We start from the raw sequence: 15,094 nt of genomic DNA on the forward strand, positions 1-15,094 counted from the left end.
GTGGTGGGTGGGTGTGAGAGTGAGTGGTGGGTGGGTGTGAGAGTGAGTGGTGGGTGGGTGTGAGAGTGAGTGGTGGGTGGGTGTGAGAGTGAGTGGTGGGTGGGTGTGAGAGTGAGTGGTGGGTGGGTGTGAGAGTGAGTGAATAAAAGTTCCGTGTGTAATACTTTTTTTATCTCTTTGGGGCCGTCCATAAATGACGTCAGGTGATTTTTGACGATTTTTAACACCCCCCCCCCCTCAAATATGACGTCACAAAGCTCTGCCCCCCCCCCACACCCCCACCCTCCCCAAAAAAAACATATTTCCATTTTGAAAATAAAACATGCTTCAAATCGCTTAAAATTATTGTCACTGTAGTGCGTGTTTAACGTGGCGCTGCACTCCGATGTTGTAGGAGAAAACGTTTATTAAAAAGTCTTTTTAATTAAGTAGAAAGTGTCGTCTGTATTTGTTGAAAGTTTTGATGTGACGTCACATTTCCCAAACCCCGCCCCCTCCCTCGTCACACATCGTCACAAATCTCTGACCCCTCCCCACCCCCCCTCCTAGGTGCGTGACGTCATTTATGGACGGCCCCTTTTTGAGCACCCCCATCAGCCACAGGCGGCCGTTGTGGCACTTGTGCAGAATGTTTGGGAGTGCCGATTTCCCAGAGAGCTCCGCCTAGAAGTGGGCGACTTCTGTTGGTGCGCTTCCCTACCTAAGATGGCGGGTGGGCAACGTCCCTACCTAAAATGGCGGCCAGGAGTCTTCACTGCCTAAAATGGCGGTTGGGCATCTTTCGTACCGAATATGGCGGTTGGTTGCCTTCAAACAAGATTATGCTGAAGGGAAACAATAAAATAATAAAATATATATAAAACAATAAAATTCTCACGACGTTTCGACTGCAACACAAGCAGTCATCATCGGGTGTGAAAACCAACGGCAGGAAACATTGAAAGAAGTGGCGGTGTGTATTTATTTATTTTTAAACGTTAGCACCACGGACAGCGATTTGGCAGTTTGTTTAAATGGACGAGTCCATCTATGTTCGGAAAAGAGGAGGGGGGAGACGAAAAATTAATGTATGCTGTCTGAAAGCCACCGTAAGCGTGAACAATCGATTAAGACCTGAAATGGTGTATCAAATCCTTCCAATGATTGCTAAGCCATAATCCATCTTAAAAAAAACGCCACTTTTTTCAAATTTTCTTGCTGTGGTTTTCACACCTGATGATGATTGCTTGTGTTGCGGTCGTAAACGTCGTGATAATTTTATTGCTTTACATTTTTATTGTTTCCCTTCTACGTGGTGACTTTACCGAAAGAACCAAGAATATGAATCCCTGCAGTCACGAACGCTTTGAATAAAAAATTTAAGATGGAAGATTTTCACCATTCCGACCTAAGCTGGCGGTTGGGTGCCTTCTTTACGCAAGATGGCGGCTGGGAGCCGGCACCTCACTCACCCACCCACTAATTTACCTACCCACCCACTTATTTACTCACCCACCCACTAACTCGCCCACACTCAATCATCTGTCCACCCACTCATTCACTCACCCACCCACTCGTTCACTCACCCATCCGCTCATTCACTCATCTGTCCACCCACTCATTCACTCACCCGTTCATTCACTCACCCACCCACTCATTCACTCACCCACCCACTCATACACTCACCCACCCGTTCATTCACTCACCCACTCATTCACTCACCCACTCATTCACTCACCCACCCACTCATTCACTCACCTACCTGCTCATTCACTCACCCATCCACTCATTCACTCACCCACCCACTCATTCACTCACCCACCCACTTATTCCCGCACCCACCCACTCATTCACTAACCCACCCACTCACTCACCCACCCACTCACTCACCCACCCACTCATTCACTAACCCACTCATTCACTCATCCACCACTCACCTCCTCGCCCCTCCCCTCAACCCCCTCGCCCCTCCCCCCCCCACACCCCCACCCTCCCCAAAAAAAAAAACATTTCCATTTTGAAAATAAAACATGCTTCAAATCGCTTAAAATTATTGTCACTGTAGTGCGTATTTAACGTGGCGCTGCACTCCGATGTTGTAGGAGAAAACGTTTATTAAAAAGTCTATTTAATTAAGTAGAAAGTGTCGTCTGTATTTGTTGAAAGTTCTGATGTGACGTCACATTTCTCAAACCCCGCCCCCTCCCTCGTCACACATCGTCACAAATCTCTGACCCCTCCCCACCCCCCTTCTAGGTGCGTGACGTCATTTATGGACGGCCCCTTTTTGAGCACCCCCATCAGCCACAGGCGGCCGTTGTGGCACTTGTGCAGAATGTTTGGGAGTGCCGATTTCCCAGAGAGCTCCCCCTAGAAGTGGGCGACTTCTGTCGGCGCGCTTCCCTACCTAAGATGGCGGGTGGGCAACGTCCCTACCTAAAATGGCGACCAGAAGTCTTCACTGCCTAAAATGGCGGTTGGGCGTCTTTCCTGCCGAATATGGCGGTTGGTTGCCTTCAAACAAGATTATGCTGAAGAGAAACAATAAAATAATTAAATATATATAAAACAATAAAATTCTCACGACGTTTCGACTGCAACACAAGCAGTCATCATCGGGTGTGAAAACCAACGTCAAGCAACATTTGAAAGACGTGGGGGTTTGTATTTATTTATTTTTAAACATTAGCACCACGGACAGCGATTTGACAGTTTAGATGGACGAGTCCATCTATGTTCGGAAAAGAGGAGGGGGGAGACGAAAAATTAATGTATGCTGTCTGAAAGCCACCGTAAGCGTGAACAATCGATTAAGACCCGAAATGGTGTATCAAATCCTTCTAATGATTGCTAAGCCATAATCCATCTGAAAAAAAACGCCACTTTTTACAAATTTTCTTGCTGTGGTTTTCACACCTGATGATGATTGCTTGTGTTGCGGTCGTAAACGTCGTGATAATTTTATTGTTTTACATTTTCATTATTTTATTGTTTCCCTTCTACGTGGTGACTTTACCGAAAGAACCAAGAATATGAATCCCTGCAGTCACGAACGCTTTAAATCAAAATTTAAGATGGAAGATTTTCACCATTCCGACCTAAGCTGGCGGTTGGGTGCCCTCCTTACGCAAGATGGCGGCTGGGAGCCGGCACCTCACTCACCCACCCACTAATTTACCTACCCACCCACTTATTTACTCACCCACCCACTAACTCGCCCACACTCAATCATCTGTCCACCCACTCATTTACTCACCCACCCACTCGTTCACTCACCCACTCCCTCATTCACTCATCTGTCCACCCACTCATTTACTCACCTGTTCATTCACTCACCCACCCACTCATTCACTCACCCACTCATTCTTTCACTCACCCACCCACTCATACACTCACCCACCCGTTCATTCACTCACCCACTCATTCACTCACCCACTCATTCACTCACCCACCCACTCATTCACTCACCCACTCATTCATTCACTCACCCACCCACTCATTCACTTACCCACCCGTTCATTCACTCACCCACCCACTAATTCACTCACCCACTCATTCACTCACCCACCCACTCATTCACTCACCCACCCACTCATTCACTCACCTACCTCTCATTCATTCACCCATCCGCTCATTCACTCACTCATCCACTCATTAACTTACTCACCCACTCATTCACTCACCCACCCACTTATTCCCTCACCCACCCACTCATTCACTAACCCACCCACCCACTCACTCACCCAACCGTTCATTCACTAACCCACCCACCCACCCACTCACCCACCCATTCATTCACTCACCCACCCACCCACTCATTCACTCACCCATCCACTCATTCACTCACCCACCCACTCATTCACTCACCCACCCACTTATTCCCTCACCCACCCACTCAATCACTAACCCACCCACTCACTCACCCACCCACTCATTCACTCACCCACCCACCCACTCATTCACTCACCCACCCACTTATTCCCTCACCCACCCACTCAATCACTAACCCACCCACTCACTCACCCACCCACTCATTCACTCACCCACCCACCCACTCATTCACTCACCCATCCACTCATTCACTCACCCACCCACTCACCTCCTCGCCCCTCCCCTCAACCCCCTCGACCCTCCCCCTCACATCACCCACCCCCTCCCCTCAACCCCCCTCGCCTCAACCCCATCGCCCCTCCCCTCAACCCCCTCCCCTCAACCCCCTCACCCCTCCCCTCAACCCCCCTCGCCCCCCCCCTCACCACCACCCCCCCTCCCCTCAACCCGCCTCACCTCAACCCCTTCACCCCTCCCCTCAATTAGTCGCTTAGCGACAAATTGAGGGGAGGGGTGAGGGGGGGCAAATGGGGTGACGTCGCGCGTCTATAAAAGCGCGGGAAACCCCTCCATCTCAACCCCCTCGCCCCTCGCCACCAGCGATGGCGGCTGTCTCTGAGATGGCCTCGCGGCCTCGTCCGATGGCGCCTCGAGCACCGCGGGGGCCACGCGGATCGACATCGGTGAGGGGGGAATCTGTGCGTCTCGTTGCTCCTCACCACCTCGTCAACCTCCTCACCCATCACCTCGTCAACCTCCTCACCCATCACCTCGTCAACCTCCTCACCCATCACCTCGTCAACCTCCTCACCCATCACCTCACCTCGTCTCTCTCCTCACCCATCACCTCACCTCGTCCCCCTCCTCACCCATCGCCTCACCTCGTCTCCCTCACCCATCCCCTCACCTCGTCTCCCTCCTCACCCATCCCCTCACCTCGGCCCTCTCACGCATCACCTCACCTCGTCAACCTCCTCACCCATCACCTCGTCAACCTCCTCACCCATCACCTCGTCTCCTCACCCATCGCCTCACCTCGTCTCTCCCCACCCGTGAGGGTGAGTGGTGGGTGGGTGTGAGAGTGAGTGGTGGGTGGGTGTGAGAGTGAGTGGTGGGTGGGTGTGAGTGTTAGTGGTGGGTGGGTGTGAGAGTGAGTGGTGGGTGGGTGTGAGAGTGAGTGGTGGGTGGGTGTGAGAGTTAGTGGTGGGTGGGTGTGAGAGTGAGTGGTGGGTGGGTGTGCGAGTGAGTGGTTGGTGGGTGTGCGAGTGAGTGGTGGGTGGGTGTGCGAGTGAGTGGTGGGTGGGTGTGCGAGTGAGTGGTGGGTGGGTGTGCGAGTGAGTGGTGGGTGGGTGTGCGAGTGAGTGGTGGGTGGGTGTGCGAGTGGTGGGTGGGTGTGAGAGTGAGTGGTGGGTGGGTGTGAGAGTGAGTGAGTGGTGGGTGGGTGTGAGAGTGAGTGACTGGTGGGTGTGAGAGTGAGTGAGTGAGTGGTGGGTGGGTGTGAGAGTGAGTGAGTGGTGGGTGGGTGGGTGTGAGAGTGAGTGGTGGGTGGGTGGGTGTGAGAGTGAGTGGTGGGTGGATGGGTGAGAGAGTGAGTGGTGGGTGGGTGTGAGTGGTGGGTGGGTGTGAGTGGTGGGTGGGTGTGAGTGGTGGGTGGGTGTGAGTGGTGGGTGGGTGTGAGTGGTGGGTGGGTGTGAGTGAGTGTGGGTGGGTGTGAGTGAGTGGTGGGTGGGTGTGAGTGAGTGGTGGGTGGGTGTGAGTGAGTGGTGGGTGGGTGTGAGTGAGTGGTGGGTGGGTGTGAGTGAGTGGTGGGTGGGTGTGAGTGAGTGGTGGGTGGGTGTGAGTGAGTGGTGGGTGGGTGTGAGTGAGTGGTGGGTGGGTGTGAGTGAGTGGTGGGTGGGTGTGAGTGAGTGGTGGGTGAGTGAGTGGTGGGTGAGTGAGTGGTGGGTGAGTGGGTGGGTGTGAGAGTGAGTGAGTGGTGGGTGGGTGTGAGAGTGAGTGAGTGGTGGGTGGGTGTGAGAGTGTGAGTGATGGGTGTGAGAGAGCGAGTGGTGGGTGAGTGTGAGAGAGCGAGTGGTGGGTGGTGTGTGTGAGAGAGCGAGTGGTGGGTGGGTGTGAGAGCGAGTGGTGGGTGGGTGTGCGAGTGAGTGGTGGGTGGGTGTGCGAGTGAGTGGTGGGTGGGTGTGCGAGTGAGTGGTGGGTGGGTGTGCGAGTGAGTGGTGGGTGGGTGTGAGAGTGAGTGGTGGGTGGGTGTGAGAGTGAGTGGTGGGTGGGTGTGAGAGTGAGTGGTGGGTGAGTGGGTGGGTGTGAGAGTGAGTGAGTGGTGGGTGGGTGTGAGAGTGAGTGAGTGGTGGGTGTGAGAGTGAGTGAGTGAGTGGTGGGTGGGTGGGTGTGAGAGTGAGTGAGTGGTGGGTGGGTGGGTGTGAGAGTGAGTGGTGGGTGGGTGGGTGTGAGAGTGAGTGGTGGGTGGATGGGTGAGAGAGTGAGTGGTGGGTGGGTGTGAGTGAGTGGTGAGTGTGGGTGTGAGTGAGTGGTGGGTGAGTGAGAGTGAGTAGTGGGTGGGTGTGAGAGAGTGAGTGGTGGGTGGGTGTGAGTGGTGGGTGGGTGTGAGTGAGTGGTGGGTGTGAGTGGTGGGTGGGTGTGAGTGAGTGGTGGGTGGGTGTGAGTGAGTGGTGGGTGGGTGTGAGTGAGTGGTGGGTGGGTGTGAGTGAGTGGTGGGTGGGTGTGAGTGAGTGGTGGGTGGGTGTGAGTGAGTGGTGGGTGGGTGTGAGTGAGTGGTGGGTGTGAGTGAGTGGTGGGTGGGTGTGAGTGAGTGGTGGGTGGGTGTGAGTGAGTGGTGGGTGGGTGTGAGTGAGTGGTGGGTGGGTGTGAGTGAGTGGTGGGTGAGTGAGTGGTGGGTGAGTGGGTGGGTGTGTGAGTGAGGGGTGGGTGGGTGTGAGAGTGAGTGAGTGGTGGGTGGGTGTGAGAGTGAGTGAGTGGTGGGTGGGTGTGGAGTGAGTGAGTGGTGGGTGGGTGTGAGAGTGTGAGTGGGTGGGTGTGAGAGAGCGAGTGGTGGGTGAGTGTGAGAGAGCGAGTGGTGGGTGAGTGTGAGAGAGCGAGTGGTGGGTGGGTGTGTGTGAGAGAGCGAGTGGTGGGTGGGTGTGAGAGAGCGAGTGGTGGGTGGGTGTGTGAGAGCGAGTGGTGTGTGGGCGATTGGCATTTGTTGCAATAAAGTTCCACATTCATAACCAGAGACCCACGGAGACACCCATAGATTAGGGGCCGTCCATGAATGACGTCACGCACCGGGGGGGGGGGGTTCAGACATTTGTGACGATGTGTGACGAAGGGGGGGGGGGTGGGGTTTGAGAAACGTGACGTCACATCCAAATGCGCAATTTTAAATGAATATAGAATTGTTACATCAACACTAATTATACTCCTACAACATCAGAGTGCAGCGCCACATTAAATACGCACTACAATAGTTTGAAGCACGTTTTATTTTCAAAATGGAAATATGGTTTTGGGGGGGGGGGCGTGGGGGGCAGAGCTTTGTGACGTCATATTTGAGGGGGGGGCGTCAAAATTGTCCAAAATCGCGTGACGTCATTTATGGACTCCCCCTTATCTACGTTTGGCTCCTTTACGGTGTAAAGGAGCAGCAGATTCCAGTGCTGTTGCAGAAGTAGCATCAGCAGCTGGTTCACCTGCTTGTGGCTTGCAGGAGGGGGTGGCACTCCACCAGCTCATCCACCTGGACGGGCCGGTGAGTCCCGGCCTCGATCGCCCGCTCGCTCACTCACCCCTCTGAGCATTCGCCCACTCACTCACCCGCTTGCCCGCTCACTCGCGCGCCGCTCTCGGCGCTCGCGAATTTGCTCGCTCGCTCGCTCGCCCACTCATTCCTCCAAGCACTCGCTCACCCACTCGATCACACATTCACTCATCCCTCCAAGCACTACCTCACTCACTCACCCACTCGCTCGCCCACTCACTCCAAGCACTCGCTCACCCACCCACTCGATCACACATCCACTCATCCCTCCAAGCACTACCTCACTCACTCACCCACTCGCTCACTCGCTCACCCCTCCGAGCGCTCACCCACTCAGCACCCGCCAGCTCGCCCGTTTGCTCACTCACCCCTTCAGGCACTTGCTCACTCGCGTATCCACTCACTCATTCACCCGTACACTCATTCATTCACTCACCCACTCGCTCACTCATCCATCCACTCACTCATTCACCCGTACACTCATTCATTCACTCACCCACTCATTCATCCCTACACTCATTCATCCCTACACTCACTCATTCATACATACACTCATTCACTCATTCATACATACACTCATTCACTCACTCATCCATACACTCATTCACTCACTCATCCACTCATCTACTCATGCTGCTGCTATTGCTGCTACTGTTGATGATGATACATTTATACTGTTGCTGCTGATTACGATGCTGATGACGATGATGATGTTGACAACACAGATGATGCTACTTTTGATGAAGCTACTCTGCTACTGTTGGCAATGCTGTTGATGTCCATGCTGCTGACGATGCTGCTGACGACGATGCTGCTGATGACAACGCTGATGAAGCTGCTGGTGACGATGATGATGCTAGTCGGTTGCTGCTGCTGATGATGATGATGCTAGTCTGCTGCTGATGCTGTTGATGGCGATGCTATTCTGCTGCTGATGATGAAACAGGTATGTACGGAGTTGGTGCAATGTCGAGTTCAACGCGAGGAGCAGGCTGAGAAAATCAGCAGCATCAGCAGCAGGTCAGCGCCAGCCTGCGCAAGGGAGCCAACCGGAGACACAGCCAGCGGCAGCAGGGTGGCAAGGTGAGGGCGGAGAGGGCAGGGTGACGTCACCGCCACTTAGTGGCACATGGCGGTTGTTGTTGTTGTGTCTGTGTGTGCGCATCTCTATTGGTATCTGTGCACGTGTGTGTGTATCTCTGTATCTGTGTGTGTGTATCTGTGTTTTTGTGTGTGTGTGTGTGTATCTGCGTGTGATTGTGTGTGTGTGTATCCCAGCGACAGGAGACCATGGGTGAAGATGATCTGGGTCTCAGCGGGGCCTCTGCAGAGGACGTGGAAGGAGAGCTGATCCGGCACGTGTGTGAGACCGAGCTTCTGGCAGGTATGGACTCTACCCACCATCACCACCCGTGTCTCACCCCCCCCGTGTCTCACCCCCCCCGTGTCTCACCCCCCCCCCCCCGTGTCTCACCCCCCCGTGTCTCACCCCCCCGTGTCTCACCCCCCCCGTGTCTCACCCCCCCGTGTCTCACCCCCCCGTGTGTCACCCCCCCGTGTGTCACCCCCCCATGTCTCACCCCCGCGTGTCTCACCCCCCCGTGTCTCACCCCCCCCCCGTGTCTCTGTGGGTCTCTGTGGGTCTCTATGGGTCTGTTTTAGCTAAAAGTTAGCATGAACTTGATTGCGGCTAGTACATTGTTAATTAGTTCATAGTTTTCAGTAGTTTTCCGGAAGTTATTATTCTCTTAGTTCATAGTTGGCAGTAGTTTTACGGCAGTTATAGATTTATTAGTTTATATTTAGTAGCAACGTCAGATTTTTTTTTTGCGTATTTCCCAGCGCGGCCGCCGTGGAAGGCCCCTCCGGCTCTCCTCAAGGCCATCGCCAGCATCTTGACGGCCACGAGCGAGCGTTGGTTTTGTGATGGAGGCACGGCAGCACCAGGCCCTGGCCTCCCTCGTCGATCTTCTTCCGCACCTCATAGCGGTAGTGGAGCTGTTCCTGGCGGATCGAGGGAGGCGGAGGCCGGTGGTCAGTCATGGCAATGGGAACGTTTAACGCTCGGTGGCAGCTGCAGTCGGGGACTTCTGCGACCGGCATTATCCACAACGGAGGTTTTTTTTTTAGTTTGGGGTTTGATCGCGAAAATATATAAACGTGTCGTTAAACTACTGAACGCTGTGAAACTTGGGGGGCTGTTTGCCTTTTGGCGTTCTCTCGTCTAACACTGGGTAGTGAGACACTGGGTAGTGAGACACTGGGTAGTGAGACACTGGGTAGTGAGACACTGGGTGGTGAGAACCTGGGTAATGAGACGCTGGGTAGTGAGGCACTTGGTGGTGAGACACTGGGTAATGAGACACTGGGTAGTGAGACACTGGGTGGTGAGACGCCGGGTGGTGAGATGCTGGGTAATGAGACACTGGATAGCGAGACACTGGGTGGTGAGACACTGGATAGCGAGACACTGGGTGGTGAGACACTGGTAGTGAGACACTGGGTGGCGAGACACTGGGTGGCGAGACACTGGGTAGTGAGACACTGGGTAGTGAGACACTGGGTGGTGAGACGCTGGGTGGCGAGACGCTGGGTAGTGAGACGCTGGGGTAGTGAGACGCTGGGGTAGTGAGACGCTGGGGTAGTGAGACGCTGGGGTAGTGAGACGCTGGGGTAGTGAGACACTGGGGTAGTGAGACGCTGGGGTAGTGAGACGCTGGGGCAGTGAGACGCTGGGGCAGTGAGACGCTGGGTAGTGAGACGCTGGGTAGTGAGACGCTGGGTAGTGAGACGCTGGGGTAGTGAGACGCTGGGGTAGTGAGACGCTGGGGTAGTGAGACGCTGGGGTAGTGAGACGCTGGGGTAGTGAGACGCTGGGGCAGTGAGACGCTGGGGCAGTGAGACGCTGGGGCAGTGAGACGCTGGGGCAGTGAGACGCTGGGGCAGTGAGACGCTGGGGCAGTGAGACGCTGGGGCAGTGAGACGCTGGGTAGTGAGACGCTGGGGTAGTGAGACGCTGGGTAGTGAGACGCTGGGTAGTGAGACGCTGGGTAGTGAGACGCGGCCCTAAAGAAGGCTGTTGTCTCTGGTGTAGACCAATCCGTTTCAAAGACAATGCCACATTATCAGAGCGTGTTTTTGTTTGCATGTTCACCACAAGTGCCGTGTGTGGTTAATGCAGACATGATTGATAATTGTTTTTTTTACCCTTTTATCTGGCAACAAACTGACACTTTTTTTTTACAAGGAGCCATGTTTGCATTGACCACAATACCTGCGGTCGGAATGCAAACGAAAACATACGACTTTGATAATGTATTGGCACTGTCCTTGAAATTGATTGGTCCACACCCGAGACTTCTTTCCTTAGAGCCTTGTCTCACATTGGTGTTGGACCAGATGAAGCCACAAGGCACACAACTCAAAGACAATGCACCATCAGGGTACGAGAGCTCGGGCTAAGCATTTACACCATTGGAACCTCCTTGGCCAGTAGCAAAATATGATAATTGTTTTTTTTTACCCTTTTATCTGGCAACAGAGACATGATTCTTTGCAAACAGTTTATCTTTGGGTCTACATGGGTCTCTATTGGCGTCTCTGTCGATGTGAGCCTCAGGGATGTTGCTGTGGTTGTCGTAGCCGCCGCTCTTGTAGCCACCCCAGGATTTGTCCTCGTCCAGCGTGAAGAACCACACCTCTTGCACGGCTGCCAAGTTCCAGCTTCTGGCGACGACTCAGCTGAGGCGCAAAAGAGATCCAGGATTGCTACACGCGTGACAACAACAATAACAACTTGAACTATAAACTATTTCTATTTTATGAGACCTCCTTTGCCAGTAACAAAATATAGCAATAGGTTTTTACCCTTTTAGCTGGCACAAAAACTGACACCTTTATACAAGGGATCATATTTGCAATAACCACAACACAAGCAGTTTTGTGCCAGCTAAAAGGGTAAAAACCTATTACTATATTTCTATTTTGTGTATATGCCAGGTAAGACCCCTGCTAGAGCTACGTCATCACCGTCATCATAATCATCATGTGGAAACTTGGCAATCCACTGAGACACACAGAGACCCATTCTCATAGAGACCCAAGGAGACCAATAGAGACTCGTAGAGACCCTTTCCCATATAGAACCACTGAGACCTACAGAGATCTATACTCTTAAATAACCATAGAGACCCATACTAAATCTAAACTATATTTTTTTCTTTGACCAGGTAAGGCCCCACCAAAGTGGCTGATATCAACATCATCATCACGTGGAACTTTATAGCGGCAGCCAAGTACTCTATACCCAAGTAACATGGCCACTGTGAAGTCACCCACGTACCATGGCCACCGTGAAGTCACCCACGTAACATAGCCACGTTGACATCCCCCCATTCACCGTGGCCACTTCCCCTCACTGCTGTTCTCAACTTGAGGCGATTTGCTGCGGATAGAGCCAGTGCCGGCTGCGGACAGCGCACTCCACGTGTTGCCAGAAACTCCCTCCCACGTGCTCCAGCTCGCCTTGTCTACAACAACCGCCATTCGCCACTAAGTGGCTGTGACGTCACCACGACGCTTGTGCCAGGCCATATAAACCTTGAGGCCACGTGAAGTGTTGAACGCCCGCTGGCAGGAGGTCATGGGGCAGACCCAAGTGCCACGGGGCGACTGACTGAGCTGACTGAGATGACTGGCTGATGCTCCACCTGTGCCCCCTACTGTGCCAACCTGCTGTGCTTTAGCCACCCAGCGCTCCGCTCATTGTTGTGAGCATCGCTCCTCCGCCCTCTGTTGTTGGAGGGCGACTGCCTCCAACTGCCCAGTAGCGTCCTTCACGAGCCTCCACAGAGGCCGACCTTGACACCGCTGGTACCAGTCATCGGCATGTCCACTCAGCTCCACGTCCTGTACCACATCACTGCATCTCTTCTCTAGCCCGTGCCGTGCCCGTTTAGCCCCCTCGATCCGGCCGAACAAAAGCTGTTTAGGCATGCGGTGGCTGGGCATTGGCTACATGACCCAGGCAACGCAGCCTTGCCTGCCAGAGGAGCTCGCCGATGGACCTTGTCCAGATCTTTCAAGGATTTGTGAGCTTGCACAATCCAGCCTGGTTAAACCCAGGATGGATCGTAGGCAGGCTAGCCTAAATGGTTCTAACCGGCGAAGATGTTCCATTAGGGGGGTCCACGTTTCGCAAGCGTAGAGAAGGGAGGGAATGACCGTGGCCGAGAAGACCTGAAGCTTAGTGCGGAGCGACAGACCAGGTAGCTTCCACACAGCGTTACGCAACCAATGAAAAGATATTGCCGCTCGACTAATTCGGAGCAAGACCTCTGCTGTTAAACTGGAGCCGGTCATAAGCACACTGCCCAGGTATGGGAAACTCTCCACTCTCTCCACAACTGCCCCATCACCGATTGGGAGTTGTGGGAGTGGAGTGTCCGATGGTACAAAATACCCAGGCGGGTGCTTAGTTTTGGCGGGGCTGATGGTAAGACCCCATCTCTTAGTGGCACGCTCCAGTCTCAGCAGCAGCATCTCCAACTCCTATGAATATGCAGCTATTACCAAATCATCGGCATGCATAACGTGGTTGAGCAATAGGGAGCCATCCCTTGACCGCACCCGGGCATCGATCAGCCTCCCATTATATCTGTACCAAATGGAGATTCCCCCGGTACAGCTATTGAAGGCTTCACGAACTACGTGGTCAAAATAGATGTTAAACAATGTGGGAGCCGGAGGACATCCCTGTCGCACCCCAAGGTGTACATGGAATGGCTCTGACTCCCGGCCACGTAGTTTTACCCGGGCCCGCTCACCATCATGAAGGTCCTTAATGATTGTGAGCAGAGGGTCAGGGACTCCAAAAGCACGAAGAACAACCCCAAGCCCAGGCCTACTGATGGTATCATAGGTTTTGACCAGTTCAATAAAGCAGAGATGTGTAGGTCTTGCTGGAATTCCCTACATCTCTGCTGTAGCAGACGGACAGAAAATATGGCATCTGTGCAGGACCGCCCTTTCCTGAAACCGCATTGGGGCTTCACGCCTCTCCTCAGCGTGCCTGGCAAGGCGATGTTGAATAATCCTTGCCAGAACCTTTCCCGGCACACTGAGGAGTGAGATGCCCCTGTAGTTTTTACAGTCTGTGCGGTCCCCCTTCTTAAAGAAGGGGACCACCAGGGCATCCTTCCAATCCTGCGGAACCCGTCCAGTGATCCAGACTGTTATAATGTCATATAGGGCAGTCTGTGCACAAACACCACCCTCCCTCAGCATTTCGCTTGGGAGATCATGTCTGCCCGGTGCCTTTCCTGGTCTCAGACTCCGGATCGCCTTCAGTACTTCTTCAACAGATGGCACCTCAGCCAGCCGCTCACAGGGGGTGACTTCTTACAATATTTGAGGCACTGCTGCCTCAGCAGGGTCATCCCCACTTTGTGCCACGATGTTTTCCAGGACCTCAGAAATGCTCAGCAAATCTGCAAACCTGCAAACCTGTTCCTGGGGGTCAGAGAGTGGATCACCGTTTTTTCCCCTAATGATGGTAATAGGTGTGGCGCTGCAGGTGACTTTTTTTGATGGAGTTAAATAGAGATTTGTGATCGCGGGCCACTGAAGCAGACTCCATCTCCTCAGCAATCCGCGACCACCACCCATCCTTGCAGCGCCTCACGGCTCTCCAAACTTCCGAGCGAAGGCTGCGGTAAGGCTCCTCATTCTCTGACGTGGGATTCTGTAGCCGATGACAGTGGGCCTGTCACTTTTTCTCTACTATCTTGAACACCTCTGTCAGCCAGGGTCTCTGGGGAGGTCTGGACCGTGTACCCAAAGCCATTGCAGCTGCATGAGTCAGTCCTAAACCTTGCCCATATATTTCGATTTAAAGCTTTCGTGACTGCAAGGATTCAACTTCTTTGGTTCTTTCGGTCAAGTCACGTATAGTGAGAATAAAATAATAAATTGATAAAATAAAATAAGAAAATAAAATTTACACTTAATTAATTGTATTTTACGATGACCTTCAGACCGCAGCTCTTTCGCTGGCATTGACTCTTAATACCTCTCACACCACGGTTAATGGTATGGTTTACAACATGGAGTATAACAGCGCCTCGCAGCTGTCTCTCTCCCCCTCCTCTGTTCCGACCATGGATGAACTCGTCCGTCTGAACGGGGCCCGTAGCTATCCATGTTGCTAAAGTTGAGGGTAAGAATCCACCCATTTTTTTGCCATATAGCATTGTGATATATAATTACTTATTGTTGGTAGCTTAGCTGATTGGAGAATATATAGAGTTCATTGATAACATTGAGGTAATTTATATTTTAGTTTTGTATTAGTTCACTATATAGTATTCATTATATATTGTAGTGTATACCCAGTTACTGTGAATAGCTCGGATGTGTAGGCCTTGACTTCAACATAGCCATTTCTGTGACCAGTCACAAGCTAATCACTCAGTTATTTCAATGCTCAATTCGCCTAGTTATTTCAATGCTAAATTCTCCTGTTTGATTTGT

This window comes from Petromyzon marinus, unplaced genomic scaffold, assembly GCF_048934315.1.
Source record: "Petromyzon marinus isolate PM22_M1 ecotype Great Lakes invasive population unplaced genomic scaffold, UKy_Petmar_22M1.pri1.0 PM_Scaffold_11, whole genome shotgun sequence".
NCBI lineage: Eukaryota > Metazoa > Chordata > Hyperoartia > Petromyzontiformes > Petromyzontidae > Petromyzon > Petromyzon marinus.